General features: G+C 45.5%; 15 non-coding genes and 2 pseudogenes across 15 annotated transcripts; all 17 read left to right on the top strand.

Annotated features, from left to right (window-relative positions):
* Nucleotides 1-525: 525 nt before the first annotated feature.
* On the top strand, nucleotides 526-716 carry LOC141220485 (U2 spliceosomal RNA). The gene has a single exon (XR_012288691.1). It is a non-coding gene; the product is annotated as a U2 spliceosomal RNA (small nuclear RNA).
* Nucleotides 717-1,834: 1,118 nt separating this feature from the next.
* On the top strand, nucleotides 1,835-1,950 carry LOC141220734 (U2 spliceosomal RNA; annotated as a pseudogene).
* Nucleotides 1,951-2,474: 524 nt separating this feature from the next.
* On the top strand, nucleotides 2,475-2,660 carry LOC141220655 (U2 spliceosomal RNA). Its single transcript, XR_012288860.1, has one exon. It is a non-coding gene; the product is annotated as a U2 spliceosomal RNA (small nuclear RNA).
* Nucleotides 2,661-3,775: 1,115 nt separating this feature from the next.
* On the top strand, nucleotides 3,776-3,966 carry LOC141220484 (U2 spliceosomal RNA). The gene has a single exon (XR_012288690.1). It is a non-coding gene; the product is annotated as a U2 spliceosomal RNA (small nuclear RNA).
* Nucleotides 3,967-5,081: 1,115 nt separating this feature from the next.
* On the top strand, nucleotides 5,082-5,272 carry LOC141220483 (U2 spliceosomal RNA). Its single transcript, XR_012288689.1, has one exon. It is a non-coding gene; the product is annotated as a U2 spliceosomal RNA (small nuclear RNA).
* A 1,115-nt stretch (nucleotides 5,273-6,387) lies between these two features.
* On the top strand, nucleotides 6,388-6,578 carry LOC141220482 (U2 spliceosomal RNA). Its single transcript, XR_012288688.1, has one exon. It is a non-coding gene; the product is annotated as a U2 spliceosomal RNA (small nuclear RNA).
* A 1,115-nt stretch (nucleotides 6,579-7,693) lies between these two features.
* On the top strand, nucleotides 7,694-7,884 carry LOC141220481 (U2 spliceosomal RNA). The gene has a single exon (XR_012288687.1). It is a non-coding gene; the product is annotated as a U2 spliceosomal RNA (small nuclear RNA).
* A 1,115-nt stretch (nucleotides 7,885-8,999) lies between these two features.
* LOC141220622 (U2 spliceosomal RNA) lies at nucleotides 9,000-9,190 on the top strand. The gene has a single exon (XR_012288827.1). It is a non-coding gene; the product is annotated as a U2 spliceosomal RNA (small nuclear RNA).
* Nucleotides 9,191-10,305: 1,115 nt separating this feature from the next.
* LOC141220479 (U2 spliceosomal RNA) lies at nucleotides 10,306-10,496 on the top strand. Its single transcript, XR_012288686.1, has one exon. It is a non-coding gene; the product is annotated as a U2 spliceosomal RNA (small nuclear RNA).
* Nucleotides 10,497-11,611: 1,115 nt separating this feature from the next.
* LOC141220752 (U2 spliceosomal RNA) lies at nucleotides 11,612-11,703 on the top strand (annotated as a pseudogene).
* A 794-nt stretch (nucleotides 11,704-12,497) lies between these two features.
* Nucleotides 12,498-12,684, top strand: LOC141220694 (U2 spliceosomal RNA). Its single transcript, XR_012288886.1, has one exon. It is a non-coding gene; the product is annotated as a U2 spliceosomal RNA (small nuclear RNA).
* Nucleotides 12,685-13,799: 1,115 nt separating this feature from the next.
* Nucleotides 13,800-13,990, top strand: LOC141220478 (U2 spliceosomal RNA). The gene has a single exon (XR_012288685.1). It is a non-coding gene; the product is annotated as a U2 spliceosomal RNA (small nuclear RNA).
* A 1,115-nt stretch (nucleotides 13,991-15,105) lies between these two features.
* LOC141220476 (U2 spliceosomal RNA) lies at nucleotides 15,106-15,296 on the top strand. Its single transcript, XR_012288683.1, has one exon. It is a non-coding gene; the product is annotated as a U2 spliceosomal RNA (small nuclear RNA).
* Nucleotides 15,297-16,411: 1,115 nt separating this feature from the next.
* On the top strand, nucleotides 16,412-16,602 carry LOC141220475 (U2 spliceosomal RNA). The gene has a single exon (XR_012288682.1). It is a non-coding gene; the product is annotated as a U2 spliceosomal RNA (small nuclear RNA).
* A 1,115-nt stretch (nucleotides 16,603-17,717) lies between these two features.
* Nucleotides 17,718-17,908, top strand: LOC141220474 (U2 spliceosomal RNA). Its single transcript, XR_012288681.1, has one exon. It is a non-coding gene; the product is annotated as a U2 spliceosomal RNA (small nuclear RNA).
* Nucleotides 17,909-19,023: 1,115 nt separating this feature from the next.
* On the top strand, nucleotides 19,024-19,214 carry LOC141220473 (U2 spliceosomal RNA). Its single transcript, XR_012288680.1, has one exon. It is a non-coding gene; the product is annotated as a U2 spliceosomal RNA (small nuclear RNA).
* Nucleotides 19,215-20,329: 1,115 nt separating this feature from the next.
* Nucleotides 20,330-20,520, top strand: LOC141220472 (U2 spliceosomal RNA). The gene has a single exon (XR_012288679.1). It is a non-coding gene; the product is annotated as a U2 spliceosomal RNA (small nuclear RNA).
* The last annotated feature ends 736 nt before the right edge of the window (nucleotides 20,521-21,256 follow it).

The raw sequence follows: 21,256 nt of genomic DNA, 5'->3' as shown, positions 1-21,256 counted from the left end.
GTTAAACTGTTGCTTATGGCGGTCTCTGTGAGCTTCTCAGCGACATTCAGCCAGCCAGGTATCCTGCCTGCAGTAGATGGAATGTGGCAATGGAACGCTGGCTGCGCGTGTCATAATAGGCTCTGAGCCTTTATATACCTGTGCACAGCAGCAGCCACCTTCAGTCTGCTGCTGGACAGCCAGCAGCAGCAGCAGCAGCAGGAGAGGTATGTAATCAGGAGCCCTCCTGCTAAGGGTAGACAGCTGCTCGTTCCACCCCACCCCCCGCCTTAATTGGTTCTCCTCCCTTCCAACGGTGTTGAGGCGGGTGGGAACAGCAGGGGGTGAAGGTGCTGTGTTTAAAGAGGTGGAGTTATGCAGATCTAAAACGCGTGGATTGCAGCAGCAGCAAGCCGAAAAGTGCAGGCATGTAAGGGATCTAGAGGTTGACAACATGTCTTCTTAACGGGAGTCCAGGAGCTCATCTCCACAAATGGACTTTTCAGGATCCTTGGGTGGCTCCGTAGTTTGAAACCAATTCTGGTTATCGCTTCTCGGCCTTTTGGCTAAGATCAAGTGTAGTATCTGTTCTTATCAGTTTAATATCTGATACGTCCCCTATCTGGGGACCATATATTAAATGGATTTTTAGAACAGGGAGATGGAAAAAGAGCTTGCTCTGTCCACTCCACGCATTGACCTGGTATTGCAGTATCTCCAGGACCGGTGCACCCCTTCTTTAATGCAGTTTCTAAAATCAGAAAGAATTGAATTCAATGTTTTTTGTTCATTTTGCTTGTTTGTCGGATTTTGGGATGGACTCTTTGGCTTTGCTTTTCTTCTCCTCATTGGATTTTTCATGTTCAAAGTTGCAGAAGCCAGATTACAAGCTCATTTTGGTTCAACTTCAGCAACTGTGCATTGCATTGCCATGTAATGTGATGCAATGCTATCTTTCTAGCTCTCCCTTTTTACTTCCTTTTGGATAAACAGACATATTAGGCAAGCATTTTGGAGCTTTCACCTAAATAACTACAGGTGGTGAGATAAGCTGCACAATATAATTGACCTTTCAGTATATTGTTGCACACACACCATCTATTTAGCAAATGCCCTTGTTATCAACAGCAGCCTTTTAAACTCACCTGAGCTAACAGGTATGTGCGCTGGTTACTCTGCTGCGCTTAAAATTTCTTTTTTGGTTTGCTACAATGCCTTTTCTGAAACGTTGTCTCCTTCTGCTGGAACACTGACTTCTTTCATTTAATGCCTGCAGACTATAAAAGAGAACCCAACCCAAAAAGTTTGGTTGATTAGTCTGTGGCATTCTGTTAAACTGTTGCTTATGGCGGTCTCTGTGAGCTTCTCAGCGACATTCAGCCAGCCAGGTATCCTGCCTGCAGTAGATGGAATGTGGCAATGGAACGCTGGCTGCGCGTGTCATAATAGGCTCTGAGCCTTTATATACCTGTGCACAGCAGCAGCCACCTTCAGTCTGCTGCTGGACAGCCAGCAGCAGCAGCAGCAGCAGGAGAGGTATGTAATCAGGAGCCCTCCTGCTAAGGGTAGACAGCTGCTCGTTCCACCCCACCCCCCGCCTTAATTGGTTCTCCTCCCTTCCAACGGTGTTGAGGCGGGTGGGAACAGCAGGGGGTGAAGGTGCTGTGTTTAAAGAGGTGGAGTTATGCAGATCTAAAACGCGTGGATTGCAGCAGCAGCAAGCCGAAAAGTGCAGGCATGTAAGGGATCTAGAGGTTGACAACATGTCTTCTTAACGGGAGTCCAGGAGCTCATCTCCACAAATGGACTTTTCAGGATCCTTGGGTGGCTCCGTAGTTTGAAACCAATTCTGGTTATCGCTTCTCGGCCTTTTGGCTAAGATCAAGTGTAGTATCTTTTGAAAAGGCAGTTTTGTCCTTGGGCTGCCCTAGTAAATTGATGCATATTACACACTGGTTTGGTGCACTTGTTAGTACGCCAGGTGTCTCATAGAGTTATCTGATGGAAAACATGGCCCTCCAGGATCGAAGTCACTAGGCTGGGTAAGTGTGAGGGCTTTGGAGCAATGTGCCCCAGGAGTAGGCGCCCTGGTGGGAGTCCAAGCTTACTGGGACTGGGAACCCCAGAAAGACTTGGCTTCGTAGCACGCCGCACCTTTGCCAATCATACTTTCTGAGCAACCCCCCCTATTCCTGGCCTCCGGGCTAGGAAGGGGAATTTTTATAAACCCGGTCGGAGGTCCGGTCAGCTTTGGGCTGAGAAACCAACACAGGCTCCAGCTCCACTAGGGTGGCAGCCTAGATGGAAGCTGGGAGCACGAAAACGGCTCTTCTCCGGCTTCGGCTAGGGAGAGCATCGGAGATCCCTGACCCTCGCTGTGGCCTTCTGGCTCGGAGGGATGGGGATGGTTTATTGGGGACCCTCTCCTCCGGGAAGGGTCCACATGAATCCTCGCCTCGTGCGCTGTTTTGGTGTGACTTCGGTCACATTTTTCAGTGCCTTGGATGCAGCTTCAATCCAAAAAAAAATCTGTTCTTATCAGTTTAATATCTGATACGTCCCCTATCTGGGGACCATATATTAAATGGATTTTTAGAACAGGGAGATGGAAAAAGAGCTTGCTCTGTCCACTCCACGCATTGACCTGGTATTGCAGTATCTCCAGGACCGGTGCACCCCTTCTTTAATGCAGTTTCTAAAATCAGAAAGAATTGAATTCAATGTTTTTTGTTCATTTTGCTTGTTTGTCGGATTTTGGGATGGACTCTTTGGCTTTGCTTTTCTTCTCCTCATTGGATTTTTCATGTTCAAAGTTGCAGAAGCCAGATTACAAGCTCATTTTGGTTCAACTTCAGCAACTGTGCATTGCATTGCCATGTAATGTGATGCAATGCTATCTTTCTAGCTCTCCCTTTTTACTTCCTTTTGGATAAACAGACATATTAGGCAAGCATTTTGGAGCTTTCACCTAAATAACTACAGGTGGTGAGATAAGCTGCACAATATAATTGACCTTTCAGTATATTGTTGCACACACACCATCTATTTAGCAAATGCCCTTGTTATCAACAGCAGCCTTTTAAACTCACCTGAGCTAACAGGTATGTGCGCTGGTTACTCTGCTGCGCTTAAAATTTCTTTTTTGGTTTGCTACAATGCCTTTTCTGAAACGTTGTCTCCTTCTGCTGGAACACTGACTTCTTTCATTTAATGCCTGCAGACTATAAAAGAGAACCCAACCCAAAAAGTTTGGTTGATTAGTCTGTGGCATTCTGTTAAACTGTTGCTTATGGCGGTCTCTGTGAGCTTCTCAGCGACATTCAGCCAGCCAGGTATCCTGCCTGCAGTAGATGGTATGTGGCAATGGAACGCTGGCTGCGCGTGTCATAATAGGCTCTGAGCCTTTATATACCTGTGCACAGCAGCAGCCACCTTCAGTCTGCTGCTGGACAGCCAGCAGCAGCAGCAGCAGGAGAGGTATGTAATCAGGAGCCCTCCTGCTAAGGGTAGACAGCTGCTCGTTCCACCCCACCCCCCGCCTTAATTGGTTCTCCTCCCTTCCAACGGTGTTGAGGCGGGTGGGAACAGCAGGGGGTGAAGGTGCTGTGTTTAAAGAGGTGGAGTTATGCAGATCTAAAACGCGTGGATTGCAGCAGCAGCAAGCCGAAAAGTGCAGGCATGTAAGGGATCTAGAGGTTGACAACATGTCTTCTTAACGGGAGTCCAGGAGCTCATCTCCACAAATGGACTTTTCAGGATCCTTGGGTGGCTCCGTAGTTTGAAACCAATTCTGGTTATCGCTTCTCGGCCTTTTGGCTAAGATCAAGTGTAGTATCTGTTCTTATCAGTTTAATATCTGATACGTCCCCTATCTGGGGACCATATATTAAATGGATTTTTAGAACAGGGAGATGGAAAAAGAGCTTGCTCTGTCCACTCCACGCATTGACCTGGTATTGCAGTATCTCCAGGACCGGTGCACCCCTTCTTTAATGCAGTTTCTAAAATCAGAAAGAATTGAATTCAATGTTTTTTGTTCATTTTGCTTGTTTGTCGGATTTTGGGATGGACTCTTTGGCTTTGCTTTTCTTCTCCTCATTGGATTTTTCATGTTCAAAGTTGCAGAAGCCAGATTACAAGCTCATTTTGGTTCAACTTCAGCAACTGTGCATTGCATTGCCATGTAATGTGATGCAATGCTATCTTTCTAGCTCTCCCTTTTTACTTCCTTTTGGATAAACAGACATATTAGGCAAGCATTTTGGAGCTTTCACCTAAATAACTACAGGTGGTGAGATAAGCTGCACAATATAATTGACCTTTCAGTATATTGTTGCACACACACCATCTATTTAGCAAATGCCCTTGTTATCAACAGCAGCCTTTTAAACTCACCTGAGCTAACAGGTATGTGCGCTGGTTACTCTGCTGCGCTTAAAATTTCTTTTTTGGTTTGCTACAATGCCTTTTCTGAAACGTTGTCTCCTTCTGCTGGAACACTGACTTCTTTCATTTAATGCCTGCAGACTATAAAAGAGAACCCAACCCAAAAAGTTTGGTTGATTAGTCTGTGGCATTCTGTTAAACTGTTGCTTATGGCGGTCTCTGTGAGCTTCTCAGCGACATTCAGCCAGCCAGGTATCCTGCCTGCAGTAGATGGAATGTGGCAATGGAATGCTGGCTGCGCGTGTCATAATAGGCTCTGAGCCTTTATATACCTGTGCACAGCAGCAGCCACCTTCAGTCTGCTGCTGGACAGCCAGCAGCAGCAGCAGCAGGAGAGGTATGTAATCAGGAGCCCTCCTGCTAAGGGTAGACAGCTGCTCGTTCCACCCCACCCCCCGCCTTAATTGGTTCTCCTCCCTTCCAACGGTGTTGAGGCGGGTGGGAACAGCAGGGGGTGAAGGTGCTGTGTTTAAAGAGGTGGAGTTATGCAGATCTAAAACGCGTGGATTGCAGCAGCAGCAAGCCGAAAAGTGCAGGCATGTAAGGGATCTAGAGGTTGACAACATGTCTTCTTAACGGGAGTCCAGGAGCTCATCTCCACAAATGGACTTTTCAGGATCCTTGGGTGGCTCCGTAGTTTGAAACCAATTCTGGTTATCGCTTCTCGGCCTTTTGGCTAAGATCAAGTGTAGTATCTGTTCTTATCAGTTTAATATCTGATACGTCCCCTATCTGGGGACCATATATTAAATGGATTTTTAGAACAGGGAGATGGAAAAAGAGCTTGCTCTGTCCACTCCACGCATTGACCTGGTATTGCAGTATCTCCAGGACCGGTGCACCCCTTCTTTAATGCAGTTTCTAAAATCAGAAAGAATTGAATTCAATGTTTTTTGTTCATTTTGCTTGTTTGTCGGATTTTGGGATGGACTCTTTGGCTTTGCTTTTCTTCTCCTCATTGGATTTTTCATGTTCAAAGTTGCAGAAGCCAGATTACAAGCTCATTTTGGTTCAACTTCAGCAACTGTGCATTGCATTGCCATGTAATGTGATGCAATGCTATCTTTCTAGCTCTCCCTTTTTACTTCCTTTTGGATAAACAGACATATTAGGCAAGCATTTTGGAGCTTTCACCTAAATAACTACAGGTGGTGAGATAAGCTGCACAATATAATTGACCTTTCAGTATATTGTTGCACACACACCATCTATTTAGCAAATGCCCTTGTTATCAACAGCAGCCTTTTAAACTCACCTGAGCTAACAGGTATGTGCGCTGGTTACTCTGCTGCGCTTAAAATTTCTTTTTTGGTTTGCTACAATGCCTTTTCTGAAACGTTGTCTCCTTCTGCTGGAACACTGACTTCTTTCATTTAATGCCTGCAGACTATAAAAGAGAACCCAACCCAAAAAGTTTGGTTGATTAGTCTGTGGCATTCTGTTAAACTGTTGCTTATGGCGGTCTCTGTGAGCTTCTCAGCGACATTCAGCCAGCCAGGTATCCTGCCTGCAGTAGATGGAATGTGGCAATGGAACGCTGGCTGCGCGTGTCATAATAGGCTCTGAGCCTTTATATACCTGTGCACAGCAGCAGCCACCTTCAGTCTGCTGCTGGACAGCCAGCAGCAGCAGCAGCAGGAGAGGTATGTAATCAGGAGCCCTCCTGCTAAGGGTAGACAGCTGCTCGTTCCACCCCACCCCCCGCCTTAATTGGTTCTCCTCCCTTCCAACGGTGTTGAGGCGGGTGGGAACAGCAGGGGGTGAAGGTGCTGTGTTTAAAGAGGTGGAGTTATGCAGATCTAAAACGCGTGGATTGCAGCAGCAGCAAGCCGAAAAGTGCAGGCATGTAAGGGATCTAGAGGTTGACAACATGTCTTCTTAACGGGAGTCCAGGAGCTCATCTCCACAAATGGACTTTTCAGGATCCTTGGGTGGCTCCGTAGTTTGAAACCAATTCTGGTTATCGCTTCTCGGCCTTTTGGCTAAGATCAAGTGTAGTATCTGTTCTTATCAGTTTAATATCTGATACGTCCCCTATCTGGGGACCATATATTAAATGGATTTTTAGAACAGGGAGATGGAAAAAGAGCTTGCTCTGTCCACTCCACGCATTGACCTGGTATTGCAGTATCTCCAGGACCGGTGCACCCCTTCTTTAATGCAGTTTCTAAAATCAGAAAGAATTGAATTCAATGTTTTTTGTTCATTTTGCTTGTTTGTCGGATTTTGGGATGGACTCTTTGGCTTTGCTTTTCTTCTCCTCATTGGATTTTTCATGTTCAAAGTTGCAGAAGCCAGATTACAAGCTCATTTTGGTTCAACTTCAGCAACTGTGCATTGCATTGCCATGTAATGTGATGCAATGCTATCTTTCTAGCTCTCCCTTTTTACTTCCTTTTGGATAAACAGACATATTAGGCAAGCATTTTGGAGCTTTCACCTAAATAACTACAGGTGGTGAGATAAGCTGCACAATATAATTGACCTTTCAGTATATTGTTGCACACACACCATCTATTTAGCAAATGCCCTTGTTATCAACAGCAGCCTTTTAAACTCACCTGAGCTAACAGGTATGTGCGCTGGTTACTCTGCTGCGCTTAAAATTTCTTTTTTGGTTTGCTACAATGCCTTTTCTGAAACGTTGTCTCCTTCTGCTGGAACACTGACTTCTTTCATTTAATGCCTGCAGACTATAAAAGAGAACCCAACCCAAAAAGTTTGGTTGATTAGTCTGTGGCATTCTGTTAAACTGTTGCTTATGGCGGTCTCTGTGAGCTTCTCAGCGACATTCAGCCAGCCAGGTATCCTGCCTGCAGTAGATGGAATGTGGCAATGGAACGCTGGCTGCGCGTGTCATAATAGGCTCTGAGCCTTTATATACCTGTGCACAGCAGCAGCCACCTTCAGTCTGCTGCTGGACAGCTAGCAGCAGCAGCAGCAGGAGAGGTATGTAATCAGGAGCCCTCCTGCTAAGGGTAGACAGCTGCTCGTTCCACCCCACCCCCCGCCTTAATTGGTTCTCCTCCCTTCCAACGGTGTTGAGGCGGGTGGGAACAGCAGGGGGTGAAGGTGCTGTGTTTAAAGAGGTGGAGTTATGCAGATCTAAAACGCGTGGATTGCAGCAGCAGCAAGCCGAAAAGTGCAGGCATGTAAGGGATCTAGAGGTTGACAACATGTCTTCTTAACGGGAGTCCAGGAGCTCATCTCCACAAATGGACTTTTCAGGATCCTTGGGTGGCTCCGTAGTTTGAAACCAATTCTGGTTATCGCTTCTCGGCCTTTTGGCTAAGATCAAGTGTAGTATCTGTTCTTATCAGTTTAATATCTGATACGTCCCCTATCTGGGGACCATATATTAAATGGATTTTTAGAACAGGGAGATGGAAAAAGAGCTTGCTCTGTCCACTCCACGCATTGACCTGGTATTGCAGTATCTCCAGGACCGGTGCACCCCTTCTTTAATGCAGTTTCTAAAATCAGAAAGAATTGAATTCAATGTTTTTTGTTCATTTTGCTTGTTTGTCGGATTTTGGGATGGACTCTTTGGCTTTGCTTTTCTTCTCCTCATTGGATTTTTCATGTTCAAAGTTGCAGAAGCCAGATTACAAGCTCATTTTGGTTCAACTTCAGCAACTGTGCATTGCATTGCCATGTAATGTGATGCAATGCTATCTTTCTAGCTCTCCCTTTTTACTTCCTTTTGGATAAACAGACATATTAGGCAAGCATTTTGGAGCTTTCACCTAAATAACTACAGGTGGTGAGATAAGCTGCACAATATAATTGACCTTTCAGTATATTGTTGCACACACACCATCTATTTAGCAAATGCCCTTGTTATCAACAGCAGCCTTTTAAACTCACCTGAGCTAACAGGTATGTGCGCTGGTTACTCTGCTGCGCTTAAAATTTCTTTTTTGGTTTGCTACAATGCCTTTTCTGAAACGTTGTCTCCTTCTGCTGGAACACTGACTTCTTTCATTTAATGCCTGCAGACTATAAAAGAGAACCCAACCCAAAAAGTTTGGTTGATTAGTCTGTGGCATTCTGTTAAACTGTTGCTTATGGCGGTCTCTGTGAGCTTCTCAGCGACATTCAGCCAGCCAGGTATCCTGCCTGCAGTAGATGGAATGTGGCAATGGAACGCTGGCTGCGCGTGTCATAATAGGCTCTGAGCCTTTATATACCTGTGCACAGCAGCAGCCACCTTCAGTCTGCTGCTGGACAGCCAGCAGCAGCAGCAGCAGGAGAGGTATGTAATCAGGAGCCCTCCTGCTAAGGGTAGACAGCTGCTCGTTCCACCCCACCCCCCGCCTTAATTGGTTCTCCTCCCTTCCAACGGTGTTGAGGCGGGTGGGAACAGCAGGGGGTGAAGGTGCTGTGTTTAAAGAGGTGGAGTTATGCAGATCTAAAACGCGTGGATTGCAGCAGCAGCAAGCCGAAAAGTGCAGGCATGTAAGGGATCTAGAGGTTGACAACATGTCTTCTTAACGGGAGTCCAGGAGCTCATCTCCACAAATGGACTTTTCAGGATCCTTGGGTGGCTCCGTAGTTTGAAACCAATTCTGGTTATCGCTTCTCGGCCTTTTGGCTAAGATCAAGTGTAGTATTTGTTCTTATCAGTTTAATATCTGATACGTCCCCTATCTGGGGACCATATATTAAATGGATTTTTAGAACAGGGAGATGGAAAAAGAGCTTGCTCTGTCCACTCCACGCATTGACCTGGTATTGCAGTATCTCCAGGACCGGTGCACCCCTTCTTTAATGCAGTTTCTAAAATCAGAAAGAATTGAATTCAATGTTTTTTGTTCATTTTGCTTGTTTGTCGGATTTTGGGATGGACTCTTTGGCTTTGCTTTTCTTCTCCTCATTGGATTTTTCATGTTCAAAGTTGCAGAAGCCAGATTACAAGCTCATTTTGGTTCAACTTCAGCAACTGTGCATTGCATTGCCATGTAATGTGATGCAATGCTATCTTTCTAGCTCTCCCTTTTTACTTCCTTTTGGATAAACAGACATATTAGGCAAGCATTTTGGAGCTTTCACCTAAATAACTACAGGTGGTGAGATAAGCTGCACAATATAATTGACCTTTCAGTATATTGTTGCACACACACCATCTATTTAGCAAATGCCCTTGTTATCAACAGCAGCCTTTTAAACTCACCTGAGCTAACAGGTATGTGCGCTGGTTACTCTGCTGCGCTTAAAATTTCTTTTTTGGTTTGCTACAATGCCTTTTCTGAAACGTTGTCTCCTTCTGCTGGAACACTGACTTCTTTCATTTAATGCCTGCAGACTATAAAAGAGAACCCAACCCAAAAAGTTTGGTTGATTAGTCTGTGGCATTCTGTTAAACTGTTGCTTATGGCGGTCTCTGTGAGCTTCTCAGCGACATTCAGCCAGCCAGGTATCCTGCCTGCAGTAGATGGAATGTGGCAATGGAACGCTGGCTGCGCGTGTCATAATAGGCTCTGAGCCTTTATATACCTGTGCACAGCAGCAGCCACCTTCAGTCTGCTGCTGGACAGCCAGCAGCAGCAGCAGCAGGAGAGGTATGTAATCAGGAGCCCTCCTGCTAAGGGTAGACAGCTGCTCGTTCCACCCCACCCCCCGCCTTAATTGGTTCTCCTCCCTTCCAACGGTGTTGAGGCGGGTGGGAACAGCAGGGGGTGAAGGTGCTGTGTTTAAAGAGGTGGAGTTATGCAGATCTAAAACGCGTGGATTGCAGCAGCAGCAAGCCGAAAAGTGCAGGCATGTAAGGGATCTAGAGGTTGACAACATGTCTTCTTAACGGGAGTCCAGGAGCTCATCTCCACAAATGGACTTTTCAGGATCCTTGGGTGGCTCCGTAGTTTGAAACCAATTCTGGTTATCGCTTCTCGGCCTTTTGGCTAAGATCAAGTGTAGTATCTGTTCTTATCAGTTTAATATCTGATACGTCCCCTATCTGGGGACCATATATTAAATGGATTTTTAGAACAGGGAGATGGAAAAAGAGCTTGCTCTGTCCACTCCACGCATTGACCTGGTATTGCAGTATCTCCAGGACCGGTGCACCCCTTCTTTAATGCAGTTTCTAAAATCAGAAAGAATTGAATTCAATGTTTTTTGTTCATTTTGCTTGTTTGTCGGATTTTGGGATGGACTCTTTGGCTTTGCTTTTCTTCTCCTCATTGGATTTTTCATGTTCAAAGTTGCAGAAGCCAGATTACAAGCTCATTTTGGTTCAACTTCAGCAACTGTGCATTGCATTGCCATGTAATGTGATGCAATGCTATCTTTCTAGCTCTCCCTTTTTACTTCCTTTTGGATAAACAGACATATTAGGCAAGCATTTTGGAGCTTTCACCTAAATAACTACAGGTGGTGAGATAAGCTGCACAATATAATTGACCTTTCAGTATATTGTTGCACACACACCATCTATTTAGCAAATGCCCTTGTTATCAACAGCAGCCTTTTAAACTCACCTGAGCTAACAGGTATGTGCGCTGGTTACTCTGCTGCGCTTAAAATTTCTTTTTTGGTTTGCTACAATGCCTTTTCTGAAACGTTGTCTCCTTCTGCTGGAACACTGACTTCTTTCATTTAATGCCTGCAGACTATAAAAGAGAACCCAACCCAAAAAGTTTGGTTGATTAGTCTGTGGCATTCTGTTAAACTGTTGCTTATGGCGGTCTCTGTGAGCTTCTCAGCGACATTCAGCCAGCCAGGTATCCTGCCTGCAGTAGATGGAATGTGGCAATGGAACGCTGGCTGCGCGTGTCATAATAGGCTCTGAGCCTTTATATACCTGTGCACAGCAGCAGCCACCTTCAGTCTGCTGCTGGACAGCCAGCAGCAGCAGCAGCAGGAGAGGTATGTAATCAGGAGCCCTCCTGCTAAGGGTAGACAGCTGCTCGTTCCACCCCACCCCCTGCCTTAATTGGTTCTCCTCCCTTCCAACGGTGTTGAGGCGGGTGGGAACAGCAGGGGGTGAAGGTGCTGTGTTTAAAGAGGTGGAGTTATGCAGATCTAAAACGCGTGGATTGCAGCAGCAGCAAGCCGAAAAGTGCAGGCATGTAAGGGATCTAGAGGTTGACAACATGTCTTCTTAACGGGAGTCCAGGAGCTCATCTCCACAAATGGACTTTTCAGGATCCTTGGGTGGCTCCGTAGTTTGAAACCAATTCTGGTTATCGCTTCTCGGCCTTTTGGCTAAGATCAAGTGTAGTATCTTTCGAAAAGGCGGTTTTGGATGTTGGCCGCCCTAGTAGATTGATACATTATGCACACTGGGGTTTAGGCGCTTGTTAGTACGCCAGGTGGCTAATATAGTCATCTGGTGGAAAGCATGGCCCCCCAGGATCGACGCCATTGGGCCGGGGAAGATCGAAAGCCCGAAGTGTGAAGTGCCCCAGGAGTGGTGACCCTGGGGTGCCTTAACTCACTGGGATTGGGAACCCCACTTGAGTTTATGGCACATTTGCACTAGCACTTCAATATTTCTTTCTTCACACACACCCTTATTCCGGGCCTTCTGGCCTTAGGATGGGGAATTTTTCAATTCCCGGTCGAAGGTCCGGGCAGTATTATACTGTGAAACCTTCACTATTTATTTAATTTTTTTTTGTCACTGTGTGTCCACTTTTTCACGTGTGTCCACGTCCTTACTAGGATTTTGTCGGGATGCGGTTCCCTTACGGGTTCCTCTCTTGGCAGGTCTAGGGGGGGAGTGTGTGGCCATCAGGTTCCGCTCCCCCCTGAACCCCACTGGCTCTCCTCTTTCGGGAGGAGAGCGTTGTTGGCTCCCCTCTTCCGGGAGGGGAGCACAGTCTTTGGCTCCCAGTGCCTTGCTCGGGTGAGAACTCGGGCAGGTATTGGGGGTAAGATTGGGTCGCCTCTGGCTCCGGCTGGAGGTGGCTATTTGTCCCTGTTCCTCGCTGTGGCCTTCTGGCTCGGAGGGACAGGGAATGGTTTGGGGGACCCTTCTCCTTTTGGAGAGGGTTTCAAGAAGACCAGCATCCTAGTGCACTTTTTTTTGTGGCACTTGTCACTTTTTTAAGCGCACTCGGGTTTTGTACACGAATTCGGGCTTTCGAAAAAAGAAAAGAAAAATCTGTTCTTATCAGTTTAATATCTGATACGTCCCCTATCTGGGGACCAAATATTAAATGGATTTTTAGAACAGGGAGATGGAAAAAGAGCTTGCTCTGTCCACTCCACGCATTGACCTGGTATTGCAGTATCTCCAGGACCGGTGCACCCCTTCTTTAATGCAGTTTCTAAAATCAGAAAGAATTGAATTCAATGTTTTTTGTTCATTTTGCTTGTTTGTCGGATTTTGGGATGGACTCTTTGGCTTTGCTTTTCTTCTCCTCATTGGATTTTTCATGTTCAAAGTTGCAGAAGCCAGATTACAAGCTCATTTTGGTTCAACTTCAGCAACTGTGCATTGCATTGCCATGTAATGTGATGCAATGCTATCTTTCTAGCTCTCCCTTTTTACTTCCTTTTGGATAAACAGACATATTAGGCAAGCATTTTGGAGCTTTCACCTAAATAACTACAGGTGGTGAGATAAGCTGCACAATATAATTGACCTTTCAGTATATTGTTGCAAACACACCATCTATTTAGCAAATGCCCTTGTTATCAACAGCAGCCTTTTAAACTCACCTGAGCTAACAGGTATGTGCGCTGGTTACTCTGCTGCGCTTAAAATTTCTTTTTTGGTTTGCTACAATGCCTTTTCTGAAACGTTGTCTCCTTCTGCTGGAACACTGACTTCTTTCATTTAATGCCTGCAGACTATAAAAGAGAACCCAACCCAAAAAGTTTGGTTGATTAGTCTGTGGCATTCTGTTAAACTGTTGCTTATGGCGGTCTCTGTGAGCTTCTCAGCGACATTCAGCCAGCCAGGTATCCTGCCTGCAGTAGATGGAATGTGGCAATGGAACGCTGGCTGCGCGTGTCATAATAGGCTCTGAGCCTTTATATACCTGTGCACAGCAGCAGCCACCTTCAGTCTGCTGCTGGACAGCCAGCAGCAGCAGCAGCAGGAGAGGTATGTAATCAGGAGCCCTCCTGCTAAGGGTAGACAGCTGCTCGTTCCACCCCACCCCCCGCCTTAATTGGTTCTCCTCCCTTCCAACGGTGTTGAGGCGGGTGGGAACAGCAGGGGATGAAGGTGCTGTGTTTAAAGAGGTGGAGTTATGCAGATCTAAAACGCGTGGATTGCAGCAGCAGCAAGCCGAAAAGTGCAGGCATGTAAGGGATCTAGAGGTTGACAACATGTCTTCTTAACGGGAGTCCAGGAGCTCATCTCCACAAATGGACTTTTCAGGATCCTTGGGTGGCTCCGTAGTTTGAAACCAATTCTGGTTATCGCTTCTCGGCCTTTTGGCTAAGATCAAGTGTAGTATCTGTTCTTATCAGTTTAATATCTGATACGTCCCCTATCTGGGGACCATATATTAAATGGATTTTTAGAACAGGGAGATGGAAAAAGAGCTTGCTCTGTCCACTCCACGCATTGACCTGGTATTGCAGTATCTCCAGGACCGGTGCACCCCTTCTTTAATGCAGTTTCTAAAATCAGAAAGAATTGAATTCAATGTTTTTTGTTCATTTTGCTTGTTTGTCGGATTTTGGGATGGACTCTTTGGCTTTGCTTTTCTTCTCCTCATTGGATTTTTCATGTTCAAAGTTGCAGAAGCCAGATTACAAGCTCATTTTGGTTCAACTTCAGCAACTGTGCATTGCATTGCCATGTAATGTGATGCAATGCTATCTTTCTAGCTCTCCCTTTTTACTTCCTTTTGGATAAACAGACATATTAGGCAAGCATTTTGGAGCTTTCACCTAAATAACTACAGGTGGTGAGATAAGCTGCACAATATAATTGACCTTTCAGTATATTGTTGCACACACACCATCTATTTAGCAAATGCCCTTGTTATCAACAGCAGCCTTTTAAACTCACCTGAGCTAACAGGTATGTGCGCTGGTTTCTCTGCTGCGCTTAAAATTTCTTTTTTGGTTTGCTACAATGCCTTTTCTGAAACGTTGTCTCCTTCTGCTGGAACACTGACTTCTTTCATTTAATGCCTGCAGACTATAAAAGAGAACCCAACCCAAAAAGTTTGGTTGATTAGTCTGTGGCATTCTGTTAAACTGTTGCTTATGGCGGTCTCTGTGAGCTTCTCAGCGACATTCAGCCAGCCAGGTATCCTGCCTGCAGTAGATGGAATGTGGCAATGGAACGCTGGCTGCGCGTGTCATAATAGGCTCTGAGCCTTTATATACCTGTGCACAGCAGCAGCCACCTTCAGTCTGCTGCTGGACAGCCAGCAGCAGCAGCAGCAGGAGAGGTATGTAATCAGGAGCCCTCCTGCTAAGGGTAGACAGCTGCTCGTTCCACCCCACCCCCCGCCTTAATTGGTTCTCCTCCCTTTCAACGGTGTTGAGGCGGGTGGGAACAGCAGGGGGTGAAGGTGCTGTGTTTAAAGAGGTGGAGTTATGCAGATCTAAAACGCGTGGATTGCAGCAGCAGCAAGCCGAAAAGTGCAGGCATGTAAGGGATCTAGAGGTTGACAACATGTCTTCTTAACGGGAGTCCAGGAGCTCATCTCCACAAATGGACTTTTCAGGATCCTTGGGTGGCTCCGTAGTTTGAAACCAATTCTGGTTATCGCTTCTCGGCCTTTTGGCTAAGATCAAGTGTAGTATCTGTTCTTATCAGTTTAATATCTGATACGTCCCCTATCTGGGGACCATATATTAAATGGATTTTTAGAACAGGGAGATGGAAAAAGAGCTTGCTCTGTCCACTCCACGCATTGACCTGGTATTGCAGTATCTCCAGGACCGGTGCACCCCTTCTTTAATGCAGTTTCTAAAATCAGAAAGAATTGAATTCAATGTTTTTTGTTCATTTTGCTTGTTTGTCGGATTTTGGGATGGACTCTTTGGCTTTGCTTTTCTTCTCCTCATTGGATTTTTCATGTTCAAAGTTGCAGAAGCCAGATTACAAGCTCATTTTGGTTCAACTTCAGCAACTGTGCATTGCATTGCCATGTAATGTGATGCAATGCTATCTTTCTAGCTCTCCCTTTTTACTTCCTTTTGGATAAACAGACATATTAGGCAAGCATTTTGGAGCTTTCACCTAAATAACTACAGGTGGTGAGATAAGCTGCACAATATAATTGACCTTTCAGTATATTGTTGCACACACACCATCTATTTAGCAAATGCCCTTGTTATCAACAGCAGCCTTTTAAACTCACCTGAGCTAACAGGTATGTGCGCTGGTTACTCTGCTGCGCTTAAAATTTCTTTTTTGGTTTGCTACAATGCCTTTTCTGAAACGTTGTCTCCTTCTGCTGGAACACTGACTTCTTTCATTTAATGCCTGCAGACTATAAAAGAGAACCCAACCCAAAAAGTTTGGTTGATTAGTCTGTGGCATTCTGTTAAACTGTTGCTTATGGCGGTCTCTGTGAGCTTCTCAGCGACATTCAGCCAGCCAGGTATCCTGCCTGCAGTAGATGGAATGTGGCAATGGAACGCTGGCTGCGCGTGTCATAATAGGCTCTGAGCCTTTATATACCTGTGCACAGCAGCAGCCACCTTCAGTCTGCTGCTGGACAGCCAGCAGCAGCAGCAGCAGGAGAGGTATGTAATCAGGAGCCCTCCTGCTAAGGGTAGACAGCTGCTCGTTCCACCCCACCCCCCGCCTTAATTGGTTCTCCTCCCTTTCAACGGTGTTGAGGCGGGTGGAAACAGCAGGGGGTGAAGGTGCTGTGTTTAAAGAGGTGGAGTTATGCAGATCTAAAACGCGTGGATTGCAGCAGCAGCAAGCCGAAAAGTGCAGGCATGTAAGGGATCTAGAGGTTGACAACATGTCTTCTTAACGGGAGTCCAGGAGCTCATCTCCACAAATGGACTTTTCAGGATCCTTGGGTGGCTCCGTAGTTTGAAACCAATTCTGGTTATCGCTTCTCGGCCTTTTGGCTAAGATCAAGTGTAGTATCTGTTCTTATCAGTTTAATATCTGATACGTCCCCTATCTGGGGACCATATATTAAATGGATTTTTAGAACAGGGAGATGGAAAAAGAGCTTGCTCTGTCCACTCCACGCATTGACCTGGTATTGCAGTATCTCCAGGACCGGTGCACCCCTTCTTTAATGCAGTTTCTAAAATCAGAAAGAATTGAATTCAATGTTTTTTGTTCATTTTGCTTGTTTGTCGGATTTTGGGATGGACTCTTTGGCTTTGCTTTTCTTCTCCTCATTGGATTTTTCATGTTCAAAGTTGCAGAAGCCAGATTACAAGCTCATTTTGGTTCAACTTCAGCAACTGTGCATTGCATTGCCATGTAATGTGATGCAATGCTATCTTTCTAGCTCTCCCTTTTTACTTCCTTTTGGATAAACAGACATATTAGGCAAGCATTTTGGAGCTTTCACCTAAATAACTACAGGTGGTGAGATAAGCTGCACAATATAATTGACCTTTCAGTATATTGTTGCACACACACCATCTATTTAGCAAATGCCCTTGTTATCAACAGCAGCCTTTTAAACTCACCTGAGCTAACAGGTATGTGCGCTGGTTACTCTGCTGCGCTTAAAATTTCTTTTTTGGTTTGCTACAATGCCTTTTCTGAAACGTTGTCTCCTTCTGCTGGAACACTGACTTCTTTCATTTAATGCCTGCAGACTATAAAAGAGAACCCAACCCAAAAAGTTTGGTTGATTAGTCTGTGGCATTCTGTTAAACTGTTGCTTATGGCGGTCTCTGTGAGCTTCTCAGCGACATTCAGCCAGCCAGGTATCCTGCCTGCAGTAGATGGAATGTGGCAATGGAACGCTGGCTGCGCGTGTCATAATAGGCTCTGAGCCTTTATATACCTGTGCACAGCAGCAGCCACCTTCAGTCTGCTGCTGGACAGCCAGCAGCAGCAGCAGCAGGAGAGGTATGTAATCAGGAGCCCTCCTGCTAAGGGTAGACAGCTGCTCGTTCCACCCCACCCCCCGCCTTAATTGGTTCTCCTCCCTTCCAACGGTGTTGAGGCGGGTGGGAACAGCAGGGGGTGAAGGTGCTGTGTTTAAAGAGGTGGAGTTATGCAGATCTAAAACGCGTGGATTGCAGCAGCAGCAAGCCGAAAAGTGCAGGCATGTAAGGGATCTAGAGGTTGACAACATGTCTTCTTAACGGGAGTCCAGGAGCTCATCTCCACAAATGGACTTTTCAGGATCCTTGGGTGGCTCCGTAGTTTGAAACCAATTCTGGTTATCGCTTCTCGGCCTTTTGGCTAAGATCAAGTGTAGTATCTGTTCTTATCAGTTTAATATCTGATACGTCCCCTATCTGGGGACCATATATTAAATGGATTTTTAGAACAGGGAGATGGAAAAAGAGCTTGCTCTGTCCACTCCACGCATTGACCTGGTATTGCAGTATCTCCAGGACCGGTGCACCCCTTCTTTAATGCAGTTTCTAAAATCAGAAAGAATTGAATTCAATGTTTTTTGTTCATTTTGCTTGTTTGTCGGATTTTGGGATGGACTCTTTGGCTTTGCTTTTCTTCTCCTCATTGGATTTTTCATGTTCAAAGTTGCAGAAGCCAGATTACAAGCTCATTTTGGTTCAACTTCAGCAACTGTGCATTGCATTGCCATGTAATGTGATGCAATGCTATCTTTCTAGCTCTCCCTTTTTACTTCCTTTTGGATAAACAGACATATTAGGCAAGCATTTTGGAGCTTTCACCTAAATAACTACAGGTGGTGAGATAAGCTGCACAATATAATTGACCTTTCAGTATATTGTTGCACACACACCATCTATTTAGCAAATGCCCTTGTTATCAACAGCAGCCTTTTAAACTCACCTGAGCTAACAGGTATGTGCGCTGGTTACTCTGCTGCGCTTAAAATTTCTTTTTTGGTTTGCTACAATGCCTTTTCTGAAACGTTGTCTCCTTCTGCTGGAACACTGACTTCTTTCATTTAATGCCTGCAGACTATAAAAGAGAACCCAACCCAAAAAGTTTGGTTGATTAGTCTGTGGCATTCTGTTAAACTGTTGCTTATGGCGGTCTCTGTGAGCTTCTCAGCGACATTCAGCCAGCCAGGTATCCTGCCTGCAGTAGATGGAATGTGGCAATGGAACGCTGGCTGCGCGTGTCATAATAGGCTCTGAGCCTTTATATACCTGTGCACAGCAGCAGCCACCTTCAGTCTGCTGCTGGACAGCCAGCAGCAGCAGCAGCAGGAGAGGTATGTAATCAGGAGCCCTCCTGCTAAGGGTAGACAGCTGCTCGTTCCACCCCACCCCCCGCCTTAATTGGTTCTCCTCCCTTCCAACGGTGTTGAGGCGGGTGGGAACAGCAGGGGGTGAAGGTGCTGTGTTTAAAGAGGTGGAGTTATGCAGATCTAAAACGCGTGGATTGCAGCAGCAGCAAGCCGAAAAGTGCAGGCATGTAAGGGATCTAGAGGTTGACAACATGTCTTCTTAACGGGAGTCCAGGAGCTCATCTCCACAAATGGACTTTTCAGGATCCTTGGGTGGCTCCGTAGTTTGAAACCAATTCTGGTTATCGCTTCTCGGCCTTTTGGCTAAGATCAAGTGTAGTATCTGTTCTTATCAGTTTAATATCTGATACGTCCCCTATCTGGGGACCATATATTAAATGGATTTTTAGAACAGGGAGATGGAAAAAGAGCTTGCTCTGTCCACTCCACGCATTGACCTGGTATTGCAGTATCTCCAGGACCGGTGCACCCCTTCTTTAATGCAGTTTCTAAAATCAGAAAGAATTGAATTCAATGTTTTTTGTTCATTTTGCTTGTTTGTCGGATTTTGGGATGGACTCTTTGGCTTTGCTTTTCTTCTCCTCATTGGATTTTTCATGTTCAAAGTTGCAGAAGCCAGATTACAAGCTCATTTTGGTTCAACTTCAGCAACTGTGCATTGCATTGCCATGTAATGTGATGCAATGCTATCTTTCTAGCTCTCCCTTTTTACTTCCTTTTGGATAAACAGACATATTAGGCAAGCATTTTGGAGCTTTCACCTAAATAACTACAGGTGGTGAGATAAGCTGCACAATATAATTGACCTTTCAGTATATTGTTGCACACACACCATCTATTTAGCAAATGCCCTTGTTATCAACAGCAGCCTTTTAAACTCACCTGAGCTAACAGGTATGTGCGCTGGTTTCTCTGCTGCGCTTAAAATTTCTTTTTTGGTTTGCTACAATGCCTTTTCTGAAACGTTGTCTCCTTCTGCTGGAACACTGACTTCTTTCATTTAATGCCTGCAGACTATAAAAGAGAACCCAACCCAAAAAGTTTGGTTGATTAGTCTGTGGCATTCTGTTAAACTGTTGCTTATGGCGGTCTCTGTGAGCTTCTCAGCGACATTCAGCCAGCCAGGTATCCTGCCTGCAGTAGATGGAATGTGGCAATGGAACGCTGGCTGCGCGTGTCATAATAGGCTCTGAGCCTTTATATACCTGTGCACAGCAGCAGCCACCTTCAGTCTGCTGCTGGACAGCCAGCAGCAGCAGCAGCAGGAGAGGTATGTAATCAGGAGCCCTCCTGCTAAGGGTAGACAGCTGCTCGTTCCACCCCACCCCCCGCCTTAATTGGTTCTCCTCCCTTTCAACGGTGTTGAGGCGGGTGGGAACAGCAGGGGGTGAAGGTGCTGTGTTTAAAGAGGTGGAGTTATGCAGATCTAAAACGCGTGGATTGCAGCAGCAGCAAGCCGAAAAGTGCAGGCATGTAAGGGATCTAGAGGTTGACAACATGTCTTCTTAACGGGAGTCCAGGAGCTCATCTCCACAAATGGACTTTTCAGGATCCTTGGGTGGCTCCGTAGTTTGAAACCAATTCTGGTTATCGCTTCTCGGCCTTTTGGCTAAGATCAAGTGTAGTATCTGTTCTTATCAGTTTAATATCTGATACGTCCCCTATCTGGGGACCATATATTAAATGGATTTTTAGAACAGGGAGATGGAAAAAGAGCTTGCTCTGTCCACTCCACGCATTGACCTGGTATTGCAGTATCTCCAGGACCGGTGCACCCCTTCTTTAATGCAGTTTCTAAAATCAGAAAGAATTGAATTCAATGTTTTTTGTTCATTTTGCTTGTTTGTCGGATTTTGGGATGGACTCTTTGGCTTTGCTTTTCTTCTCCTCATTGGATTTTTCATGTTCAAAGTTGCAGAAGCCAGATTACAAGCTCATTTTGGTTCAACTTCAGCAACTGTGCATTGCATTGCCATGTAATGTGATGCAATGCTATCTTTCTAGCTCTCCCTTTTTACTTCCTTTTGGATAAACAGACATATTAGGCAAGCATTTTGGAGCTTTCACCTAAATAACTACAGGTGGTGAGATAAGCTGCACAATATAATTGACCTTTCAGTATATTGTTGCACACACACCATCTATTTAGCAAATGCCCTTGTTATCAACAGCAGCCTTTTAAACTCACCTGAGCTAACAGGTATGTGCGCTGGTTACTCTGCTGCGCTTAAAATTTCTTTTTTGGTTTGCTACAATGCCTTTTCTGAAACGTTGTCTCCTTCTGCTGGAACACTGACTTCTTTCATTTAATGCCTGCAGACTATAAAAGAGAACCCAACCCAAAAAGTTTGGTTGATTAGTCTGTGGCATTCTGTTAAACTGTTGCTTATGGCGGTCTCTGTGAGCTTCTCAGCGACATTCAGCCAGCCAGGTATCCTGCCTGCAGTAGATGGAATGTGGCAATGGAACGCTGGCTGCGCGTGTCATAATAGGCTCTGAGCCTTTATATACCTGTG

The sequence above is a fragment of the Phyllobates terribilis genome, unplaced genomic scaffold, assembly GCF_046119375.1.
Source record: "Phyllobates terribilis strain yellow unplaced genomic scaffold, ASM4611937v1 Scaffold_298__1_contigs__length_2340664, whole genome shotgun sequence".
NCBI lineage: Eukaryota > Metazoa > Chordata > Amphibia > Anura > Dendrobatidae > Phyllobates > Phyllobates terribilis.
Note: the sequence above shows the minus strand (reverse complement) of the source record. Positions and strands in the feature narration are given on the sequence as shown.